The sequence below is a fragment of the Lynx canadensis genome, chromosome D1 (assembly GCF_007474595.2).
Source record: "Lynx canadensis isolate LIC74 chromosome D1, mLynCan4.pri.v2, whole genome shotgun sequence".
Lineage (NCBI taxonomy): Eukaryota > Metazoa > Chordata > Mammalia > Carnivora > Felidae > Lynx > Lynx canadensis.
In genome coordinates, this window is record NC_044312.2 from 106,569,596 (window position 1) to 106,583,239 (window position 13,644).

Sequence of the window (13,644 nt, forward strand, 5' to 3'; positions counted from 1 at the left end):
CAGGTCATGATCTCATGGTTCGTAGGTTCAAGCCCTGCATCGGGCTCTGCGCTGGCAGCATGGAGCCTGCTTGGGATTCTCTCTCTCTCTCTCTCTCTCTCTCTCTCTCCCTCTCTCTGCCCCTCCCCTGTTCTCTCTCTCTCTCTCTCTCTCTCTCTCTCTCTCTCAAAATAAATAAACATTTTTTTAAATGACCTGGTTTACTTGGTGGTTATACAAAGCCTAGGTCCTTCTTCACAGTCTAGTTCAATACATTTAAGTATAGCCTTCCAACTAGTATCATTGCATTTCCTTAAAAGAAAATGCATATTCTCCAATTCAAAATCTGCAGAATGCCAGAGAGCACACGCATCCTAGAAATACCCTAGCTTCTTGATGTTTCCACCACGGCTCACCCAGCATTCCAAAAATGCATCTTGAAATACTCAAGCCTTTTGATACTGAGCAAAGCATGTTAGAAGCTGTAATTGCTTTGAAAAAGAGAGACGGCCACTCTCAGGCACTTCCCAACACACCCTGCTAAATTTGCAGCAGTGCCTTCCTTCTGTGCGCGATGCATTCGGTGACCCAAGTTTGCCATTTTAAACCGTGAAACGGACGCAAACAGTTCACTCTTTTGAAGTTCAGTTCAGCTCAGCAAACACTTCCTGAAGCCTGATCTTGGGTCAGACACAGTGCCAGTGTCAAGGGCTCAAAGATGAGTAAACAACATGTGGTCCCTACCCTCCAGAATCTTCCACTGTGGGATAATTACATTAGCTGTATTAATTACATTGGGATTATATTCACATGACCAGACTGTAGTAAAAGCTTGGTCGAGGGCTGTTTAAGGTGCTGTGTAGGTACAAGAGGTAACTCCATGAGGGTGAGAGATATCAGGCACAGAGCAGGTGGCTTGAGAGATGGCCTGAGTTCACAAAGTGGACAACGCAGGGAAAGCAGGAAGCACGCTTCACTCATGTATGAGTGCCAGATCACGAAACAAAAATTACGTGGAAAAATCTCCTAGAATTTAAAGAATAACTCCTGTAACTAGAACTCTGGTTCCCAGCCACCAAAACCACAAAAGTTAAGAGGTTCAAAACTCAGCTAATTGTCCAAATGCTTTGTCACACAGCCCCTGGATGAGGCTTGAGTGTTGATTAAAGGGTCCAATGGGTGCTCATCCCAGGTGGGCAAGGTCAACAGCTTTGTGAATGACCGCTGACTTCAGATCATCACCTCCCATAAACCTTCATCTCTCATCTCTTTATTTGCAAGAATCCTATGCCCAGATCTTTTCAATAGATGCAGAAAATACATTTGAGAAAATACAGCATCTTTCTTGATAAAAACCCTCAAGAAAGTAGGGATAGAGACAACATACCTCAAGATCTATGAAAGACCCACAGCTAATATGGGTCCTCAATGGGGAAAAACTGAGGGCTTTTCCCCTAAGGTCGGGAACACAACAGGGATGTTCACTCTCACCACTGTTGTTCGACATAGTGTTGGAAGTCCTGCCTCAGCAATCAGGCAACAAAAAGAAATAAAAGAGATCCAAACTGGCAAGAAAGAAGTCAAACTTCCACGCTTCACAGACGACACGATACTATACGTGGAAAACCTGAAAGACTCCACCAAAAAAACTGCTGGAACTGACCCATGAATTCAGCAAAGTCACAGGGTACAAAATTAATGTACAGAAATAGGTTGCATTTCTATACACCAATAATGAAGCAGCAGAAGGAGAAATCAAGGAATTGATCCCATTCACAGTTGTGCCAAAAACCATAAAATACCTTGGAATAAACCTAACCAAAGAGGTGAAAAATCTATACACTGAAAACTATAGAAAGCTTATGAAAGAAATTGAAGACGACACACAAGAAAATGGAAAAATATTCCATGCTCAATGAATTGGAAGAACAAATACTGTTAAAATGTCGATACTACGAAAGCAATCTACATATTCAGTGCAATCTCTATCCAAATAACACCAGTATTCTTCACAGAGCTAGAACAAGCAATCCTAAAATTTGATTGGAAACAGAAAAGACACCCAAATAGCCAAAGCAATGTTGAAAAAAGAAAACCAGGGGCGCCTGGGTGGCTCAGTCGGTTAGGCATCCAACTTCGGCTCAGGTCAGGATCTCACGGTTCATGAGTTCGAGCCCTGCGTCGGGCTCTGTGCTGACAGCTCGGAGCCTGGAGCCTGCTTTGGATTCTGTGTCTCCCTCACTCACTCTCTCTCTCTCAAAAATAAATAAAAATAAAAAAAAAAAAAGAAAGGAAAAGAAAACCAAAGCTGGAGGCATCACAATTCAAGCTGTAATCATCAAAACAGTATGGTACTGGCACAAACACAGACACATAGATCAATGGAACAGAACAGAGAACCCAGAAATGGGCCTACAAATGTATGGCCAACTAATCTTCAACAAAGCAGGAAAGAATATACAATGGAAAAAGGCGGTCTCTTCAGCAAATGGTTCTGGGAAAACTGGACAGCAACGTGCAGAAAACTGGACCACTTTCTTACACCAGACACAAAAACAAACTCAAAATGGATGAAAGACCTAAAAGTAAGACAGGAAACCACCAAAATCCTAGAGGATAAAACAAGCAGCAACCTCTTTGACCTCAGCCTCAGCAACTTCTTATTAGACATGTCTCCCAAGTCAAGGAAAACAAAAGCAAAAATGAACTCATCAAGATAAAAAGCTTCTGATGGTGAAGAAAACCATCAGCAAAACTAAAGGACAGTCTGAAGAATGGGAGAAGATATTTGCAAATGACATATCAAGTAAAGGGTTAGTATCCAAAATCTATAAAGAACTTATCAAACTCAACACCCAAAAAAACAAATAATCCAGTGAAGAAATGGGCAAAAGATATGAACAGACACTTTTCCAAAGACACCCAGATCGCTAACAGACACATGAAAAGATGCTTAACATCACTCATCATCCTGGAGATACAAATCAAAACCACAATGAGATACCACCCTGAAACCTGTCAGAATGGCTAAAATTAACAAGCAACTCCGGAAATAACAGATGTTGGTGAGGATGAGGAGAAAAGGGAACCGTTTTGCACTGTTGGTGGGAATGCAAACTGGTGCAGCCACTCTGGAAAACAATATGGAGGTTCCTCAAAAAAATTAAAAATAGGGGTGCCTGGGTGGCTCATTCAGTTAAGCATCTCTTTTTTTTTTTTCAACGTTTATTTATTTTTGGGACAGAGAGAGACAGAGCATAAACGGGGGAGGGGCAGAGAGAGAGGGAGACACAGAATCGGAAACAGGCTCCAGGCTCTGAGCCATCAGCCCAGAGCCTGACGCGGGGCTCGAACTCACGGACCGCGAGATCGTGACCTGGCTGAAGTCGGACACTCAACCGACTGCGCCACCCAGGCGCCCCAAGCATCTAACTCTTGATTTCGGCTTAGGTCATGATCTCATGGTTCATGAGTTCAAGCCTGCGGTGGGCTCCTCACTGTCTGTGTGGAGCCTGCTTGGGATTCTCTCTCTCTCTGCCCATCTCCTGCTTGCTCTTTCCCTCTCTCTCTCTCAAAATAAATAAATAAACTTAAAAATACATACGTGAAAAAAGAAAAATTATTTAAAAAAATTAAAATACGACCTAGCAATTGCACTACTAGGTATTTATCCAAAGGATACAAAAATAGTGATTTGGAGGGGCACATGCACCTCAATGTTGATAGCAGCACTATCATGGAAAGAGCAATGTCCATCGAGTGACAAACGAATAAAGAAGATGTGGTATACATACACAATGGAATATTACTCAGTGATCAAAAAGAATGAAATCTTGCCATTTGCAACAATGTGGATGGAACTAAAGTGTATTATGCTAAGCAAAATAAGTCAGTCAGAGAAAGGTAAATATCGTGTGATTTCACTCATCTGTGGAGTTTGAGAAATAAAACAGATGAACATAATGGAAGGGAAGGAAAAATAAGATGAAAACACAGAGGAAGACAAACCGTAAGAGACTCTTTTTTTTTTTTTTTTTTTTTTTTTTTTTTTTTTTCAACGTTTATTTATTTTTGCGACAGAGAGAGACAGAGCATGAACGGGGGAGGGGCAGAGAGAGAGGGAGACACAGAATCGGAAACAGGCTCCAGGCTCCGAGCCATCAGCCCAGAGCCCGACGCGGGGCTCGAACTCACGGACCGCGAGATCGTGACCTGGCTGAAGTCGGACGCTTAACCGACTGCGCCACCCAGGATATTTATTAACTGCCAGCTGCACCAAGCACGGCTCTGAGCCCGTTACCTGAGTTCTCCCATCTAATCCCTAAGACCGACCTCTGCCGTCGGTGCTGTTCCCGTGCACGTCCTAAGAGGGGAAAGTGAGGTGCCGGGCAGACGTAGGAGGCAAAGCGGTGCGCCAGCTCTGTGCAGGGCCCTCAGGACAAGGAGGAATTAAGAGGAAAGGGGGGAGCAGAGGCAGATGGGGTGGGAGAGGGTGGAAAGGCAGAGAAAGACACCCCTGAGCGAGCTGTCTGCGGTGGGGCGTCGGGGGGGGGGGGGGGGGGGGGAGGTGTCGACCTTGCCGCTCCCACGCCCTGGGCGCGCCCTCAGGGTCACACTGCCCCGAACCCGGGCACCTCCTCAGCAGGAAGTCTGCGCAATCTCCTGACTGAGGCAAAGGGTTGGCCCCATGTCAAACCTCTCTCTTGTGCCCACAGGCCCGCTTGCCCAGACCTGATGACCCTACTTTTTTGCCTCTAGGCCTAGGGTGGGATCTGGGCCCTGCTTCTCAAGGGCGCCCCCGCTTGGGTTGACCTGCGTGGCTCTGACACCACCACCCGCCCCTCCGGTTTTTCTCATGGCCCTCACACACCCCCACCACACCCCAGCCTTATCGGCACCTCGCCCTGGCCTGTGATCCACAGCCTCTGGACCCTCCCTGACCTGACTGGTCCACACACCTCTCCTTCCACGGGCCCTCTGCCCTGAGCTCCTTGGTCAACACCCTGCCCTGAGCACTACCTGCCAGAAACCAGCCGCTGCCCACCCCAGGGCCCCTCTGTCACCAACCCCCTCACCGCTCCCCCTTTCTGCCTCTCAGCCCACACCCCCTGACCCCTTCCTGCCTCACCCCATGTAAATTCAGCCCTCCAAGCCTGTGCCAGGACGCTTCTCCCGCCCCTCCTCCCTGCCGCGACCAGAATTTCTCGGAGCAGTCCAGAACCCTAGGCGAGCATTACCAGGGGCCCTTGTTTAAAACGCTGCTGACACTGACATAAGCCAGACACAAGAGGACACATGCTGTATGATTCCACTTATCGGAGGTCCCTAGTCAATCCATAGAGACAGAAAAAAGACGGGTGGGTGGCTGCCAAGGGCTGGGGGAGGGGGAGCAGGGAGTTAGTGTTTCATGGGGACAGTTTCTGTCTGGAAAGATGAAAAAGTGCTGGAGATGGATGGTGGCGATGGTTGCATGACCGCGTCAATGTCCTGAATGCCACCAAACTGTGCACTTTAAAAATGATTCAAGGGCCGCCTGGGTGGCTCAGGTGGTTAAGCATCCGACCCTTGGTTTTGGCTCAGGTCATGATCTCACGGTTTGTGGGTTCGAGCCCCGCGTCGGGCTCTGAGCTGACAGCTCAGAGCCTGGAACCTGCTTCAGATTCTGTGTCTCTTTCTCTTGCCTCCTCCCCTGCTCGCTCGCTCTCTCTCTCTCTCTCTCTCAAAAATAAACATTAAAAAAAATTTTTTTAGTAATAATAATAATAATAAATAAGGGGTGCCTGGGTGGCTCAGTCGGTTAAGCATCCAGCTCTTGGTTTCGGCTCAGGTCATGATCTCACAGTTTGTGACGCCAAGCCCCTCATCGGGCTCCGTGCTAATGGTGCGGAGCCTGCTTGGGATTCTCTCTCTCCCTCTCTCTCTCTGCCCCACCCCGCTCACTCTGTCTCTCTCAGAAGTAAATAAACTTTAAAAAAAAAAAACACAAAATTTTTTAATTAAAAATTAAAAAAAAAAAAAAAAAAAGCCGTGACACAGAATCTTGAGAGCCAGGCAAGGAAGCTATGTTTTTAACCAGCTCCCCAGAGGGTCTTAGGCACCCTAAGTGTGAGAACTGGGAACCATGACCCCTTCTGAGCTGTGTAGCCCGAGTCCAGTCCCGGGGCCTGCTGAGCCCCACCTTCCTCATCCGGAAGTGGATGCTACACCCCCCCTCACGGGGGAGACGGCAGGGGTCTCCCTTCTTCCACCCTCACACCCCCAAAGGACTACCTCCAGGCACAGACACGTGGCAACACGCAAGGGACTCGCTGACTTCTTGGAGGCTGGGGTTATAACGTGGCGAAGGAGAGGAGGAGTCACAGAGACCAGGGGCAGGGAGCTGGGACAACACTTACCAGGGGACCTCAGGCTTTCCTGAGGGGTGAAGGCTGTCAACATCCGGAGGGATAATTGGCTCAGGGAGCGGCCGGCCGGGGCACTCCTGGCCGAAGGAATTACACGTGCAAAGGCCCAGAGGCCTCCAGTACGTGTGAAAAGAGCAGGAAGGCCGGCTGGGGAATGTATACAAGAGCAAAGGAAAACCTGGTCAGAGGGTTTTACTCAGTCTGGGTCCCCCAGAAGCAGCCTGGAATCTCAGTTGCCCTGCTCCAAGGACCTCCCCCTCTCAGGAGAGGGTGTTATCTTAAGAGCACAAAGCACTTGGTCTCTTTATCTCCTCACACTGTTCCCTGTGGTTTCTGGGGATGGCCTCTTGCCTCCCACAGCCTCGGCCAGGCGGGTCTGGTCAGCACGGCATTCCATTCTCCCAGCTGCATCTGGGGCTGGGTGCGGCTTGGCCCTGAGGCCTCCCCAGACTAAAACTGGACCCCTCCGGTCCCTGCCGGTGCTCCCCACAGACCCTGCAGGGAGTTAGCGGCCCTCGCTGGGGCCACTGTAACCCCTTTCCAGACCCCAGGAGAGCACTGGTGGAGGAAGAGAGCCTCTTCTTTTTTCCTTTTTTTTTCTCCTCCTTTGCTTTTCCCAAATTGACCACCCCTGGCCGTGGTTAGAAAGCAGGAAAGTTCACACCACACAAAATCACTTGAAAAAAATATGTAAATTATATTCTACTATATATAAATTCTACTATATATAAATTATATATATATATATATATATATATATATATATATATAATATATATATAAGACCTGCCAGGCCTTGGTGCACAAGAGTTTCACTAAGGTAGACAGTGAAGATTAGAAAATATACCTACTTCACGGGTGCCTGGGTGGCTCAACGGGTTAAGCATCCGACTTCGGCTCAGGTTATGATTTCGCAGTTCGTGAGTTCAAGCCCGACCAGGTCAGAGCCTGGAGCCTGCTTCAGATTCTGTGTCTCCCTCTCTCTCTCTCTCTCTCTCTCTCTCTCTCTCTCTCTGCCCCTCCCCCACTCACACCTTGTCTGTCTCTCTCTCTCTTTCTGAAAAATAAATAAACATAAAAAAATAAACTGTACCTACTTCAGCACTTACTGTAATAAGATAGTTGGACAAATTTTAGATGGCTTTATTTCTTTTCAAGACCCCCATTCTCGGGTAGCGTGGGGTCTGTGAAGTGGTAAATGCACTAGGAAATTACCTAAATAGTTTTGCCAGGCCTGCCTTTTTGTCTCAGGTACAAGGAGGGTTGGAAGGCTGCCAGACCGCTCGTGACCCGTTTACTAAGCTGTCCCCCTGACAGCCTGTCACTGTGCACGGGGGGACCTCCTGGACAGGTAGCAGGCCTCTGTCCCCTCCGCCCCAACGCTGCCCACTCCCTTCTTCCTCTGCGCGTGAAGCCCCTAGCGTGAAATCAAAGTCCTCTTTCTAGAACCGGCTCTCCAAGTGGGTGATCCAGCCCTTTGTGCAATCTCGTCCTTTTGCCTGTTTCGCTGTGAAACTATTCTTGAACGTATTCCAAAGTGGCTCTAGGGAATATTCATATCTCCACTGTTTTTCACTTCAGCAAAAAGCGATGGCGACCTTGGCTGGGGCCAGGGAGCTGGAAACGCGAGGAGAGAGCAGTAAGATGCCAGGTACCTTTCTGGTTTGATTCCAGATTTGCAGAAGGGTATCACACCCCGCTCTCCCTATTTCTAGCAGGACAGCAGTACGCAGGACTCGGGAAGCCTCGCCCAGACTCTGCTTCCTGCCAGGGGGCTCAGGCAAGCCCCAGTGGCCAGCTGTCCTGGAAAGCGAGAGCCACCGAACCCTGTCCTTGCTATGCCTGCCCCAGCCCCTTTCTAAATCCCCCAGGAGTCTGATGTTTTAGGGACGAGAGAAAATAAAGCTCAAGGGTTAAATTACATTCTTGGGTTGTGTCAAAGTTCATTCTAGAGGCTAATCGAGCAGACTTGGGATTAGCAGAGGAGGGCCTGACCCTTTCTGAAGGGCCCCTGACCTCTGTCCCCAAACAGGGCCTTCCTTCCTGAGCTCTCTGCTATGCAAGGGATTCTGCAGACAGTTAAAAAAAAAAAAAAAAAATTCCCCCTGGATTTGCTGCTTTCTGATCTGACCAAGTCGGAATGTGTGGCGCGGAGGAGGAACACCCCTTGCCTGGGCGAAGACAGCCTCGCACAGGAAAACAGGCCTCAGAAAATAACGTCCTTGACCTTCCCAAAAAAGCCCAGAGGCTGCCTTCCATGAGTAACCAGAGGTAAGAGCCGGAGCCGTCGGTCTAGCTGTGGGGCTAATCCTTCACCACAAGGTTAAGTAGGATGAGAAAGAAAGTGTGAGAGGCTGAACCATACCCTCAAAAAATTCATATGGAGAAATCCTAACTTCCGGCACCTCAGAATGGGACTGTATTTCAAGACGGGTCCTTAAAGAAGAGACGAAAGTAAGGTCATCAGAGGCGGCTGAATCCAATATGGCTGGTGTCCTTACTCGCCAGAGGACCTAAGCACACGGGCAGTTATAGAAGGAAGACCACATGGAGACCCAGGGAGAAGACCAGCATCTACCAGCCGAGGAGAGAGGCCTCAAGACACCAACCGTGCCGAGACCTTGATCTTGGACTTCAGCCTCCAGAACCGTGAGACAAGAAGTCTCTGCGGTTCGAGCCACCTGGTCAATGGCACCTCGTTCCAGAGGCCCTAGGAGGCGAATGCAGAAGACGCGGCTGCAGGAAACCTCCCGCCACCTGTGTACGTGATGAGGCCAATAGAAAGATTAAAGAAAAGTGAATCTGCCTTGTATGTGGACAAGGACAGTGTGGCTACATTTTCTAGAAGGCGCAAGTGAAGCACCGCCATTTTGTTCTGTCTAAAGGTGGTGGAGGGCAGACGCACCCCCACGCACCCCAACGCTGGCGGTTCCAGTCTATCCCTTTGCTTCCATCGTCCCTCCCTGAGCCGGCCCAGATAAGACAGAAGGACAACACCTTGTACAGACTTCAGACCCACCTCCCACCAGCCCGGGAGCTCTGCCCCGCATGATAAAGCCCCTCTTCTCTATAGCTCACAGGGGTTCTACTTCTCTGATCAAACCCTGACTGACACAATCAATAGGAAAAATCCTTAGTAGCCTTTTAAGACCAATAACCTGATTATGTCCTATCTGTTTAATTCTCTGTGAGAGCACTTTGGGTGAGTAAGCAGTGAGCTCTCAGCCCATGGAGTCAACACTGTGCCTCCTGCCAGACTCAGAACCTCAAAGCCAGCAGAATGTGGAGCTTCTTTTCCCACCTCTGTTCCCGTCTGTGAATTCGCTCACACTGCACTCCCTTGCTTCCAGGCCTCTTGCATCATCCTAGGCTAGACCCTCAACGTTTCATTCCTGCCTCCACACCTCCTACCCTCAGACCTGTCGCTGCCACCCAAACCTCTGCTTCTAGAAAGCCACCTTGTAACACACTTCAAAGGAGATCTCAAGACCAAACCCTCTCTGCCTAGATGTTAAGACCTTTTATCATCTGTCCCCACTCTACTGCCTCACCATCCTCCCCACTGCTCTTCAGCCCGTGCCCTCTCCCAAGTGAGGTCAGTCTCTCCTTCCCTGTTGGGGCCTGCCATGCCTACTCCATCCCTGGGCCACCTCTCAGATTGTCCCCATGCTGCAGGACCTCTCGTGCTTCAAGGCTCCAGGCCCACCTCCTTCACAAAGCCATCATCAAGACCATCAGGTGTAGCATTCTAGAGAAAGGACTCTGGAGCTGGCCAGTCTGGATCCAAACCTTGGCTTTGCCCCTCCCAGCTCTCTATCACTTTGGGCAAATTACTCGATCTTTCTATGTCTCACACTCCTCCACTGTAAAATAGGGATACGAGTGCACCTGCGTCTTAGGGTTTTCGTGGGGATTTTTAAGTCATGTAAAGCATTTGCATCACGCCTGACACCTAGAAAGTGCTTGGTAAAGGTTAGTTCTCGTGTTATTTTTGTTTTTATTATTACCTGGCCATTCTGACCATCTCCAATACTCTCTTCCCCTGAATTTCTGCACCTAGTATCATAGAGACCACATCACTCAAGCACATGATTATAGTCGATCTTGCACCGTTCGCCGCCATTTCACGGGTAACAAAGAGGAACAAGGACATTTTCTCTGTAATCGGAACATCAATAGGCAATAGCTTACTCATGAACGTCAAATATTCCTCATTCCTCATGTGCAGAGTAAGCAGGGGAACTTGCCCTGCTTCTTCCTGATAGCATTTAACCCCTAGGAGGCCTAGGAGGAAAAAGATGAAGACAGCTAACGGTCAGAAGCATGAAGATACAAAGATGCCCACGTCATGGTCCTGAAGCTCATCCTGGTGCATCTGACCCCCCAAAAGATGACATTTTGAAAGACGTGGTTTTCAGATGAAGAAGAAATGCCTGGAGGGCAGCCTGCTCAGAGGCAGGGACCTCAGGGAGCAACTGCTTCTACAGAAACTGAACAGCACCCACGTTAGGGGACACCCGAGCGGGCCACTAGATGGCGACAGACCAGGTGGGGTGGGCCGCGGCACTCCCTCCACGGGCCTTCTGGTTTACCGGTCAGACTGCTGAAGGCTCACGAATTTGCCAGTTTGTAGTTCAAGACATTATGGGAGTTGGGGCACCCGGGTGGCTCAGTCGGTTAGGCGTCTGCCTTTGGCTCAGGTCATGATCTCGAGGTTAGCGAGATCAAGCCCCACATCTGGCTGGCTACCATCAGAGCAGAGCCTATCTCAGATCCTCTGTCTCCCGCTCTAAGCCCCTTCCCTACTTGCACTCTCTCTCAAAACTTAATAAACATTTTTAAAAAATAATAATAAAGTAAAATAAAATGAAGGGATGGGTGGAACCAGAGGAAAGCTAACGAGCCACCCAGTTCTGGAATGTTCTACCCAGTGTTTTCTGTACAGCCAGAGCAAACAAAGGCAGTCAGGGAGGGCTCTGAGAGTTTGATTTTTGCCAACACTTCCCCAAACAACCTACAGAGTGGATGCCATCTCTATCAAAATCCCAATGACATTTTTCAGAGAAATAGAAAAAACAATCGAACACTTGTATGGAACCACAAAACAGCCAAAGCAATCCTGAGAGAGGCGAACAAAGCTGGAGGCATCACACTTCCTGGCTTCAAACTATATTACGAAGCTACAATAATCAAAACAGTATGGTATTGGCATAACAACAGATATACGGGTCAATGGAACAGACTAGAGAGCCCAGAAATAAACCCATGCATTTATGGTCAATTAATTTATAACAAAGGAGCCAGGGATATACACAATGGGGAAAGTATAGCCTCTTCAATAAATGAGAGTTTGATTTTCCCTTTCCCCATGAACAGAGCAATATTAGAAAGAAGAGAGGAAAAACAGAGCCCTACCTGTGCCTTGATGCATTTGGTACCAGAGCCCTCCCGTAGAGGTCCCAAAGCTAGGGATGAATACAGCAAGGTGGACAACTTACCTGGGTTCAAGTCCCAGCTCTGACCCTTAGAGGGAAGTCATGAGACCCCAGTTTTCTCAGCCACTGCGTAAGGCTAATAATAATTCTTCCTTAATGCACGTACTGATTGAAGGGTAAAGCACTTGGGACAGTACCCAAACCAAACGAGGTACTCAAATCATTAGGCTTTTCAGCAAAGGTTGACTGGTGTCTCCAAAATGACAGGCAGTGTCCCAAGGTTCTGGGGCACAGTCTTAGAAAAGACTCCACCTTATAGAGTCGACCTTTAGAAGGAAAAGAGATAATAAGAAATGACCAAATAATAATGATAGTAAGAGTCAGATTTCGGGGCACCTGGGTGGCTCAGTCAGTTGAGCAACCGACTTCGGCTCAGGTCGTGATCTCACGGTCTGTGAGTTCGAGCCCCATGTCGGGCTCTGTGCTGACAGCTCGGAGCCCGGAGCCTGCTTCGGATTCTGTGTCTCCCTCTCTCCCTGCCCCTCCCCCACTCATGCTCTGTCTCTCTCTGTCTCAGAAGTAAATAAACATTTAAAAAATTTAAAAAAAAAAAAGAGTCAGATTTCCTCAAAAACATAGGAAAAGAATATGAAGAGAAATCAAACAGGATAAATGGGACAGAGATCAGGGTGTGATTTTAGATAAAGTCTTCAGAAAAAGCCATTTGGAGAAAGCAAGATTTGAATGGACACCCGTCAAATGTAGTCATTGTTAATCCTCATTGCCAGTGCCCTGGGCTCGGTACCAACAAAGTATTTCTCTTGGTGTTCAAATGGACATTGCTGCTCGACGGACCTCACAAAACCAAATGTCTGAGCTGGAAGAGAACTTAAAGATGAAGGACTGAGACCCAGAAAGGTGAGTTGACAAACCCAGGGCCACACGGTTAATTCAGAGACAGAGGCTGTTCCAGACTCTACAGCCAAGGTTCCTGCCTCTGTTTTTGTACCCCGTTGTCTCCGGCTGACTCAGACCCTTGTGAAACAACCACCTGGAGCCTGGAAGATTTGTATCCTGGTATCGTATCTCAGCCTTCACTCTAGCTCGTGGTTAATGGCTGTGCAGTCCGAATACTTCTCAGACACCTTTTACAGGAAAAAAAAAAATGATCACAGATTTGCAGGAAGACCTCCACGAACCAATGACCCCAGTTTAAGAATTAGAGGCCATTGCCTCAGGTGGTCACTGGGTACCGAGAGTACCATCCACAGACAAAAGCGAACACCTCCCGCGAACCACTTATGTGGCACTCCTTGGCGGGAAGACGGTCATCAACAAACAAAAACACAAAAGTAAGTACGCTTCCATTCTTTCTCTTTTCACAGAGTGTCATCAAAATGTGAAAACAAAATTTCAAATCGGGTCGAATCCTCGGGCCCCTGAGAAGATACCCACAAGAGCCCCGTGTGAAGAACACCACGCGTGGGACACGTCTTTGAAGGGCTGTGTATTTTAGGAGAAATCCTTGCAGCCATCAGGGACATGCATGTTAAGAACCCACTGAGGCCAAAGGGAGCGGCAAATGCTGATCAACCAGTTTCACTTCATTTTGAAGCTGCCCTGGGCCAGAAGGATGACACTGAAGCCTTGACAGCAGCAGGATCTTGTCGCCTCTGCCCAATGGTCAGAGGCACAGAAACATCAGGGGTCCGTTAAGGTGGGGACCTCAAAGCACCGCCCATTCATTCAACAGATACGAACTGAGCACACTATGTGCTAGGCACTGAGGACACCAGAGGAAACCAAACAGAGCCCCTGACAACATG